Below are 12,447 nucleotides of genomic sequence, written 5' to 3'. Positions count from 1 at the left end.
ATATACACTAATACCATACCAATATAGAATCTCTCCATGAGACTCATATCATGCTCATTTTCCTCAACTCATGTCATACTATTACAAAATCTCCTCATAAAACTCATATCATGTTCAGATTCATAATTTCATATCAACATCATAAAATACATTCAACACAGAAATCATACAAGATAAATATATTACAAACAAATTAACAATAATAAAATCTTACTATAAATAGTCAACGGAGAAGAATCAAATGTTTGACAATCATTAAAATAAACTTAATAAAAACTCTTGGGGAAACAAGAAGTTGAATCTGGCAGAGCCGGTTAGACAACTTCTCATCCTTCCAAGAATACAACATAATTAAATAATAAGAATAATGACAGGTTTGGGGAAATAAGAAGTTGAATCTGGCAGAGCCGGTTAGACAACTTCTAATCCTTCCAAAAGTAAAACGAATAAGGAAAACAATATAAAGTATGGGGAAACAAGAAGTTGAATCTGGCAGAGCCGGTTAGACAACTTCTCATCCTTCCAAGAATACAACGTAATTAAATAATAAGAATAATAACAGGTTTGGGGAAATAAGAAGTTGAATCTGGCAGAGCCGGTTAGACAACTTCTAATCCTTCCAAAAATAAAAACGAAAAAGGAAAACAATATAAAGTATGGGGAAACAAGAAGTTGAATCTGGCAGAGCCGGTTAGACAACTTCTAATCCATCCATAGGCAATTAATAGCATACATATGCATAACATAATCTACATCACATTTTACAACTATCACACTTGGATCTAAGCACAAAAGCATGTTCTCATCAAACATTCAAAATCATACAGAAACAAAATACTTCACACTCAAGATTTAAGATCAACCAAAAGCAACATATACAAGACTCAAAATAATACCAAACAAAATGTAACTCCCCTTACCTCTATTCCAGACTTAGGTTCCTCTTCTCAAACCGTTCTCCAGAAACTTCCAGAATTTCCCCTCTTCAACTAGAATTTCCTCCAACTCTCTCCTCTCACAATTTCCCTAGAATTTTGGTGCAAATCTTCATCCTCCCCCCCTTGGCTATTTATAGCCAAAAATTTTTTACTATTCATTTTTACTATTCACTTTTACTATTCATTTTTACTATTCAAAAATTGTTTTTTATTCACCATTCTTATCTCTGAATAATTGATTCTACGTGGAGTGTCCTCTTCCACAATTTATTTTAATATTTTTTTTTTTAACTATTCACTATTCACTATTCACTATTCACTATTTACTATTTACTATTTACTATTCATTCATTTTTTTTTTTTAACTTTTAAAATAAATTCTCAAATTTTTAAACTCCTTCCTTTGAAATTATTATTATTGTTACCTATCATAAATTTTAATTAATTTTTTTTTTACCATACTTTTATTAACTTTATAAAAATAAAAATAAAAAATAAAAAAATAACTATTTATTAAATTTAAATATTTTTTTTTTCATGGGTCTTACATTCTCCCCAACAACAAAAATTTTCGACCTCGAAAATTCGACACTTCACAAAAAAAGATGGGGATAAGAATGTTTTACATCATCTTCTAATTCCCATGTATAGTCACCTGTTTTCCTATTCCAAACCACTCTGACTAAGTTGATATTTCTCCAAACCATTTTATCATATGACCTTCTATACCGAATGGTTAAATTATTTTACTAGAAGATCCTTTCTAATTTGAATATTTTATACTTCCAAAATGCAGAAAAGATTAGATACTACTACCATTTATTTTTTTTATTTTTTTTTTTTTTAACCGATACTATTGAAGCCTCCGGTATGCCTGACCGGAACTGTGGGCACAGTGAGATTTTGGCTATATAAGGAGGAGCGAACCGCGTTGAGCGACACTTTGAGGCGTTGCGATTTTTGAGTGTGTGAGAGAGTGTGAGGTCTTCTAAGTGAGAGAGCTTTCGAGCGATCCTCTGGGTGTGAGTGAGATCTGAGCGCTGAGAGTTCTGAGTGTGAGAGCTTGTGGGATTAGAACGACTGAGTGTGATAGATCGAAGAGCCTTTCGGCAAGCTTCAATCTTTATGTTCCAGGGCTTTGCTCCGCCTCGAGTAAGTACTTCTTTTCTCTTATCTTTTCCTTTCCTTTACCCAGCTTCTCCTTCTTCTTTACTTCTTGCTTCTTTTCTTTCCTTTCTTCTTCTTGCTTCCTTTCATGCACTTTTTCTTTTCTGAGCTTTTATTACTCGCAATTATATTCTACTCTCTTCTTTACTTTCCGCTCGTTATATTACTTCTGCTCCTTTACTTGCTTTCTTCTTCTACTATTTTTCATTTTTTATTAACTAAAACTAAGAATACACTGTCTTAACAAAGATAAGGGTATATCGGCTGGAAACCAGACGTTAATCTCCCTTCGTTTGAAGGTATGGCAGAGACAATCGGGTAGAACAACGCCACGTACCCCATAAAAATGAAACTTTAGAAAAAAAAAAACTTTATATGTATGCACAAAATGGACACGAACGTAGATCCGTTTAGGAACATTTGCGAGGACCGTGAAACAGATCTATTTTTGGACATTGAGACTTCAAAAATTGGACAATGAAAATTGAACTAACAAGAAGAAGCAAAATGAAAAACTTAACTTAAATTGGAACCTGACTTCACTGTAATAAATCTTTTTACTTTTACTTTACTTTATGCACCAAAAACTTAGAAAATGGATATGGAAGCCAAGACAGTTCATAAACGATGGCGATCTACCCCGGAACAAGTTGGAATCTTGCTGAACATCTTCAATCATGGGATCATTAATCCTAGTCGAGATCAAATTCGCGAGATTACAGGACGACTCAAGGAGTACGGAGAAGTTGGAGAATATAGCGTCTATTGTTGGTTTCAAAACCATGGAAATCGGGTGAAACATCGACGCTTGCCGCAAAACGTCCCTGGTACATCTGAACCTTCATATGCCCTCCTTCCGCCGTTTATGTATGGTAAACTTTTTTTTTTTTTTTTCTAATTTTCTTTATTTATCTCTGACTACTACTATTATTATTATTATAATTTTTTTTTTTTTTCACTACCGAAGATCCTTCATGGGTAATTCCACAGGCTCCAAGGCTCCTAGATCTCTTTCCCATCCCCGCTATACATGAAGAAGAAGAGAAAGTTACTCCACCCATGCCGTTTCGCATCAAAGCTCCTTCCACGGGGCTTTCCTTACGACCGCCTTCTACCGATGAATAGTCTTTATGATTTTATTTTATTTTATTTTTGTTGGAGTGTAATAATTAACGATCACTTCTGATCGACTCTAGAACATCTTTATTATTAGTAGTAGTAGTATTATTAGTATTATTAATCAAAACTAACGTAAACTAACTAACTATCATTTTTTCTTTCTCTTGATTCACGGTAAGGTAAGTCAGATCTGTCGGTTTTTTTTTTTTTTTTTTTTTTTTTTTTTTTTTTTTTATCTAGTAGCATTAATTTGTTTAAGTAGTGTAAGATAGATTTTATTTATTACAAGGGTAAGACCATCTTCGGGGTAATGGTTAATCGTTTATCTATGACAGTTATAATTTATCTCGGTGATTTCAGAATAGTTGGCTATATAAGGTTCTTCTAAAACTCTAAGGAAATAGCTATGAGCTTTTTAAGAATACAGTGTGTGGAAAATCGGAGCGGTTCTCTTTGAGTTGTCAAGACGGTCAACTACCGGTTCGTCTATCGAAGGAAGATTTTAATCTGTGCTGTTCTGGTTCGTTTGCCGAAGGAGAGTTTTTATCATTCTTTTTATTCACTCTATTGTAAATCTTTAAAAAAATTTAGTGAAAACGTTAATCACTCTTTATTGTGATTATCAACTGGATGTAGATTCTTTTGAATCGAACCAGGATAAAAATTCTGTGTTGAATTTTCTTGCTCTCTATACTTTTTACATTTTACGCATACCCACTGTTTGATGAATTTTATCTAAGGAAATTAATTTCCTAAAACTGACCATCTTAAAACGAGTTTAATCGAATGGAACCTAATAATCATTTGAACGAACGGTAACAACTCAACACTTGACCGAACGATTCCCAATAATCATTTGACCGAACGGTAACAAACCAAACAGTACTAAATCAGCACTTAACTGAACGGTACTACAACAACCCTATACTAGACATAATATATGTAAATTACACACAGACTAATAATCCAAGATAATATCATGTGAAAATTCTAATACCTACTTCACAACACCAACCAAGGATTCATACACCATAAAGATTTGTCTTTTCTTCACCACTTATCCTCGTTAAACCCATTTTTAACTTGATCAACTTCTGATATATATAATCGTTTGTTTTCCTTAAACTCAACACTTCTTAAAACTATAACCACCTAAAATCGAATTGAAACTATCAAACCTCTCTTATGATCACGCCTTAAATCTATGAAAGAATGACAATTATTCACTTAGACTAAGATCTTAAAATACTTCATTTCTTCTATACTCTCTGCCTTATCTGACTGCTTCTCAAAATCTTCTTCTTCTACTTATTTATTTATTTATTTTTTTTTTAACCACTATCTTATTGAGATTCCAACCATTACTGATACATCGATCCATGTTACCAATCTCACACAATGCCACTCCGTTTCTCACCAACACTTCCTTCTCTTATGACTTTTAATGTTACTGATATAGTAAACGAAACTGATTTCTCAAACCTTGCTACATTCATGCTTATCCAGAGCTTCTCTTAATCTAGCCTTTGAACTCAACTCTTCGTAAGATATCTAATCTCCTGTTTTGGTTCTGGAAAACTTCTTAAAACATTACTTCTAAACACCAACATCTTTACTCTTCCTTTGAAGCCTAAATTTTTAGTCTTCTAACACCTTATCTTCGAGGCAAGAATTTGTCTCAAAGGCTTAAACTAATTCTAATAAAGGTATACAACTCAAGTTGTCCTTGAATCTGCATTCCTCTACTATTATAGAGCACATTACACCACCACAAAGGCAAGAACAAGACATGAATTACTACAGGAAACAACACTAAAACTCTAACTCTTTCTTACCTCAAACCTTCAGAATTAAGAAAGGAAATTCCTCTTTGATAAAGTCATGAGTGTGCACCCTCATTTCTCTTTATCAAGATGCTTTTATATTCTTAAAACCTTAAGTCGGTTGCACTCATTCTATGTTTTAAACTTCGAAAGACATGACAATTCATGTCATTTATACTCAACTCTTCACGGAAAGGCACACAACCCGCAAGTTCTAAGGATGAACTGCTCTGATACCACTAAATGTAACACCCCAAAATATAAAACATCTCACACCCAAATTTATTTCATTAATAAAGAAAACATCGTACAATATTACAATCCTCCATTTAGGAGTAACATAGTTCACACTAGAAATACATTATAATTTCACACATAAATAAAACACTCTTAATTTTCTTTATGTTTTATTTTTTTTCTTAAAATATTCTTCATTTTTCTGCTGCTTCCTCCTTCACTTGAATTGGTTCAGACGTCGTTCCCTCATCTGCTCCCGTATAACAAAAACATTATACGATCATCGCAAAAATAAGATTTTTCCGGCACAAACAAACAAGTAAGGGTGAGCTACCATGCAACATTCAAAGAAAAACATTACACTATTGCTATACGTAATACATTCACCATAAATTCATGTAAAATGCAATTATCATTCTAGACTCTATTATCCGGATATAATGTTGATGGAAGTCTCGGGTGGTCATGCACTTGTGGTGATTTCAACAACAAAAATTTTGGCCAAATATAATATATCATATCACCCACAAGGTTAATCCATTAATGTCTATAAACATAGACTAGGACCTCCTACTACTCTCACCACATAACACATCCTTCTCTAATTGATACTGGAAGATTATTAGAGTTTTAGGATAACCACCAACAACAGGACCCTCAACATCAACATATACACTAATACCATACCAATATAGAATCTCTCCATGAGACTCATATCATGCTCATTTTCCTCAACTCATGTCATACTATTACAAAATCTCCTCATAAAACTCATATCATGTTCAGATTCATAATTTCATATCAACATCATAAAATACATTCAACACAGAAATCATACAAGATAAATATATTACAAACAAATTAACAATAATAAAATCTTACTATAAATAGTCAACGGAGAAGAATCAAATGTTTGACAATCATTAAAATAAACTTAATAAAAACTCTTGGGGAAACAAGAAGTTGAATCTGGCAGAGCCGGTTAGACAACTTCTCATCCTTCCAAGAATACAACATAATTAAATAATAAGAATAATGACAGGTTTGGGGAAATAAGAAGTTGAATCTGGCAGAGCCGGTTAGACAACTTCTAATCCTTCCAAAAGTAAAACGAATAAGGAAAACAATATAAAGTATGGGGAAACAAGAAGTTGAATCTGGCAGAGCCGGTTAGACAACTTCTCATCCTTCCAAGAATACAACGTAATTAAATAATAAGAATAATAACAGGTTTGGGGAAATAAGAAGTTGAATCTGGCAGAGCCGGTTAGACAACTTCTAATCCTTCCAAAAATAAAAACGAAAAAGGAAAACAATATAAAGTATGGGGAAACAAGAAGTTGAATCTGGCAGAGCCGGTTAGACAACTTCTAATCCATCCATAGGCAATTAATAGCATACATATGCATAACATAATCTACATCACATTTTACAACTATCACACTTGGATCTAAGCACAAAAGCATGTTCTCATCAAATATTCAAAATCATACAGAAACAAAATACTTCACACTCAAGATTTAAGATCAACCAAAAGCAACATATACAAGACTCAAAATAATACCAAACAAAATGTAACTCCCCTTACCTCTATTCCAGACTTAGGTTCCTCTTCTCAAACCGTTCTCCAGAAACTTCCAGAATTTCCCCTCTTCAACTAGAATTTCCTCCAACTCTCTCCTCTCACAATTTCCCTAGAATTTTGGTGCAAATCTTCATCCTCCCCCCCTTGGCTATTTATAGCCAAAAATTTTTTACTATTCATTTTTACTATTCACTTTTACTATTCATTTTTACTATTCAAAAATTGTTTTTTATTCACCATTCTTATCTCTGAATAATTGATTCTACGTGGAGTGTCCTCTTCCACAATTTATTTTAATATTTTTTTTTTTAACTATTCACTATTCACTATTCACTATTCACTATTTACTATTTACTATTTACTATTCATTCATTTTTTTTTTTTAACTTTTAAAATAAATTCTCAAATTTTTAAACTCCTTCCTTTGAAATTATTATTATTGTTACCTATCATAAATTTTAATTAATTTTTTTTTTACCATACTTTTATTAACTTTATAAAAATAAAAATAAAAAATAAAAAAATAACTATTTATTAAATTTAAATATTATTTTTTTTCATGGGTCTTACATTAAATGCACAGAAGAAACAGAAAAATATTTATGTCCATGGAATCATTAGATATGAGAATCAATAAAAATAAAAATAAAAATTAAGGATAGCAAGTTGCAGTTGGGACAAATAAAAGAAATGTCCTGTTTGGATATACAAATCCTAAATGCATCTCCTTTGCATGAAAAAAAAAGCTGGGAAGCTTTTGAAAGGCTCTGTGAGTCATGAGCAGGACATGTTCTTTAATGAAAGAATATGAATCTAAGAAAGAGAACTGAACCATTTACAATATGTCCATACATAAATTGTTTATCTCTCTGCTGGGTTCTTATTCTTCAATCATTTGAAACTTCCACCATGACCTGCCATTCTCATATCATTAAAGTTCTTAGATCAAGATTCTATTTCAAGTTTCATAAATCAACAACCACTATCTAGGAATCTTTTCTTTTTCAATCTTTTCATTAGCCTCCAAGCACATTACAAAGACAAGCTACTCATAAAGTATAGATTAAGATACTAACTAGATATTTTTTTAAGTGCACATTATATCTAATGAGATGACATTTGGTAAAAAAAATTTAAGAGTTAGATATAAATTTAAATTATATGCTGGTTTTGTTAGTATTATTTTTCTTCTGTAATATTCAAAATACACTAATGTTAACATATATTAAAAAAATTAGTATATTTTAAAATATCAAAATCATTATCTATCAGTATATTTTAAAAGCAAAAATAATAATATTAATAGACTTTAGTATAGGATAGACTTATATTAAAAATTGAACTTTAAATTTAACTCAATTTCTCACAAAATCAATTTGAAAGGTGAGGTTTACACTTATTTATATACTTTAAATTGATTTTATTTCTAATTAATGTGAGATTTTTACTAATAAAAACTATATATGAAGATTCTTATGTTAATCTTATCTTAATGAGATGAATTAAGACACAAACTTTAACTCTGTATTTCCATTAACAATGAAAAGACTGAACAATTGGAGAAAAAATATCTCCAAGTTGTGTTTGGTGAATTCCACAAAATTCGTGTTATTTTCTATTTTCTGGTGCACTATGATGCAAGTGGAGAGGGTCTGGATTTTTTTAAAAATGGCATCTTATTTATTTATATTAATCCCAGGAATCGATCTTAATATTCTACTTACTAGTTGCGTCAGTTTTTTTATGCATTGTGAATATAAATAAAAGCTAAATGCAGATTAGCATCAAGCCAACATACATTTAATGAAACTACTATTCTTGTTCCTATGCTAAACAAATATGGGTATAATAAGTGTACTTGAATTGAAAGAAGAAAGAAACATCGGTTCAAATTACAATCAGTAAAGAATATTTTATTTCCTTGATAATATAAAGTATAAAACAAAAAGTTATACGTAATTAAAACTTTTTATGAATATTTTAAAATTACTTTAATCAGTAAAGTATTATTTTAATACTAAATACTAAACGTACAACATTAATTGAGAATATTTGAGTTTCCAAAAACACCAGGAAAATTAAAAAAATAATATTATTATTATTATTATTTCAACCAAACATTGTTAATTTAATGTAATAAAAGAATTCGAGATATGTAAATAAAGTAAGAGATATGACTGTTATTTACATTTTTCTTTCATAGATTTTCTAATTTAGGTCCTTCATATGCTAATAAAGGTAAAGTTCTTAATGATTTTTAATTGTAATAAAATTAAAATTCAACTGTTTAATTTCTTCCTAAAAGGCCCTAAAAAACATCTAATTCGTTAGAGAAATGGATTAAGTGTAGTCAAACATAGACAAGTGGACAAAGGCTATTGGTTGTCAAATGATGAGGATGAACAGATCTCAAACAAAACAGAACATGATACTAAATCTTTATCATTTACTGAATTATTTAATGAAAAACAAAAACAAAAGCATTTGTTCAAGATTTTAAGGGGGAAAAATCTTACTTTTAGCTTTAGTCAATTCTAGTGTAAAACAATAACATATGATTGATACTTGGAAGATTTGTGGTAATGGTGTTAGTTCATTCAAATGGCATGCATATATATATATATATATATATATATATATATATATATATATATATATATATATGTATATATATGTATGTATATGTATATGTAAAAGTAATATGCAAATGAAAACAAAAAAGAATAAAGGTAGATGGGCCATGGGGTATGTGATATGGGTGTTTGTGTATGACCAAATTTGTTGCATGAAAGTTGTATTGAATTTGGTTCTTTTTTAAGCAAAAAGAAAAGTGGGTTTGTTGAAAGTGGAGAAAGAACAAACCAAAGAGAAAAAGTGTGCTCACTTCACTGTCATCTTCCTCATTCCTAAAGAGGGTAATTATAAGGAATCAATAAAAGAAATTTAGGAGAGAAACAAAAGTATTTTAGTACAAACCCACACAAATACATTTACAAATGAGTCATGACAAAACTTAAAATACACATGTTTCTATAGGAACCGTATGAAATCGACTTTTCTAGCTTTACGTACTCATCCAATAATATACTTAAAATAAATTCATACATTTTTTTATTATTGTATATGCACAAAAGTTAAATTATGAATTTAGATTGAGCTCAATGTTTATTTTAAAAAGAAGTAGATACTTGTTTGTAAGAAAGTAAAATCTACGTCTTTTTGTAACTCTCAATTTTATTAACAAATACACTAATGTTATGCATTGAGAAATATCTTCGTATTAGTGAGTAAATTTTACATTTGTTTACGTAATAAGTATTTTATTTCTTAAATTTTTATTTTCATTAATTAATAATTTTATAAACACCTCCAGAAATTCAACTCACGTTTCTCAAATAAAGTTTCATATTCAAATTGTATAGAGAAGAAAAGCATATCTAAGATAGAAAAATTATTAAAGATGATGCATATATGTATTCATAGAAACGAAATCATGAATTAACATTTTTTTATTGGTTTTTTATATTTTTAGCAGTTATTCAATTCTTTTAATAATTTTTTTAATAGTTTTAATAAGAGTTAATGAAGTATCTTTCGTCATATCAATGTTATCCTGGTTAAAAATAATTTTCGTATTACAAATTTTTAAGATGTTTTTGTTGTGTTTGGATAATACAATTTAAGAAAATAATTTATTTATTGGATAATTCAAGAATTTTTAAAATAAAATGACTTGTTTTGACCAGGAAATTGAAATTGAAAAATTTTAAGAAAGTATTTTAAATAACTAAATTAATAGAATTTAAAATTCATTAAAAAAAAGAAGGAAATCGAAAATTTTAAATTGGTTCAGATGAAAAAAGTTCGTAAGTTAAAACTCAACTCATATCAATCTTGAACTCAAATTGAATAATTTTGACAACTAGTTTGAGTGGACTCGATTCGACTATGAGTCTAGACTTACTTGACTCAACCTTTTGTCAAAGCCCCAAATTAAGTCACATAAGTTGAAGGTTGAGTCATGTTACTTTGTGTTGATTTGGCATAAATCGAAAGTTGAGTCAACTCAGCATAAATGGAAGGTCAAGCCGATTTGGCATAAAACGGAGATCGAGTTAGTCGGGGCCGAAGGAAAGCCAAGTCAGTCAGAGCTGAAGATCAACTCGAGTTAGTTAGGGTCAAAGGTCAACTTTAGTCAATTCAGGTCATAAGTTAAGTTGAGTCGGTCCGGACTGGAGGCCAAATAGAGCTTGCTTGGGTTGAAGGTCGAGTCGAGTCGACCTGACTGAATGTCAAGCCTAGTCAATCCTAGTCGAAGGTTGAGCTATGTCTGTTAAGACAAAAGGTGAGATGAGTCCATCTAGGCAGAAGTTGAGATGAGTCGTCCCAGATTGATGGTTGAGCTAACTAACTCGGGTCGAAGAACAAAGTTGTGTTTGACTTAAAATAAAAAATAAATTGTTTTGTCCAAACAAAAAAGTCAAAATCTAAAGTATTTTAATTACTCAATCCAAACAATTTATTTCATAAATAGAAAAAAATTCAATAATAGTTAATTTTTTAAATTGTTAAAATTTCATCATTCAAAAACATGCTTAAGATATTGATTAATATTTCTCTTGATAATTTTTAATATTGTACAAATTATAAGTATTATCTAACTCAAAATATTATTTTAAATAAATAATCACCTTTTTGTAATGATGTGTTTTTTTAAATTAATGATTAATCTTAATAAAACACAAAATTTTAATTATTTGAAGTATTCTTATTAAATAAAAATAAAGTAAAGCACACATATATATAACATGTAAGTTATTACAATCAACCAACACACTCATAATTCAATTATCAATATTTTACACTCACACCTAATGTATTATTTTGGAAGATTAATATTAATTTGAAAAATATCAACACTTGATCCATGAAGATTATATTAAAAACTTATTCTCAGCTCCTACTTTATGATGATACATTGCACTTATTATATTATAGCCTAATGCAAGATTATTTTCCACTTCTCATCATCTTGTTGTTTTAATGTTTTAATTTATATGATCAATTTTATTCTACAGGATCAAATTATCAAAAAAGTTAAAATATTTCCTTTATATAACAAGTCTGATCTTTAATCTCTAATCCTTAAAGATTACGATTTTTTCTTCAGTATTCTTTACAACAATGTCAAAAAAAAAAACATCACTAAAGAATCATAAATTAAGATATATTTATACACTTATATTTTTCACGAACATATTTTCTTTCATATTATATACCACATGTTAATTAAATAACATCTTTAAATATTTTTATTTATTTATACAAATATAAACATAATGCTTCATCAACTTTAAAACATATCAATCTTATTATATAAAAATCCAACTTAATGATACAATTTTCATTTGAACCAAATTCAACAAAAGAACTTTAAATTTAAGCAAGAATAATCAACTAATTAAATGAGAATTCATAAAAAGAAATTACATATATCTTTATTTCTTTTTCATTTAAGTAAGAATATATTGCTTATTTGAAAAAAAAATACATTTTATAACAACTCAAAACATCACAA

This window comes from Vigna umbellata, chromosome 3 (genome assembly GCF_029865625.1).
Source record: "Vigna umbellata cultivar VRB3 chromosome 3, Vumbellata_1.0, whole genome shotgun sequence".
Lineage (NCBI taxonomy): Eukaryota > Viridiplantae > Streptophyta > Magnoliopsida > Fabales > Fabaceae > Vigna > Vigna umbellata.
This window is presented reverse-complemented; position numbering follows the sequence as displayed.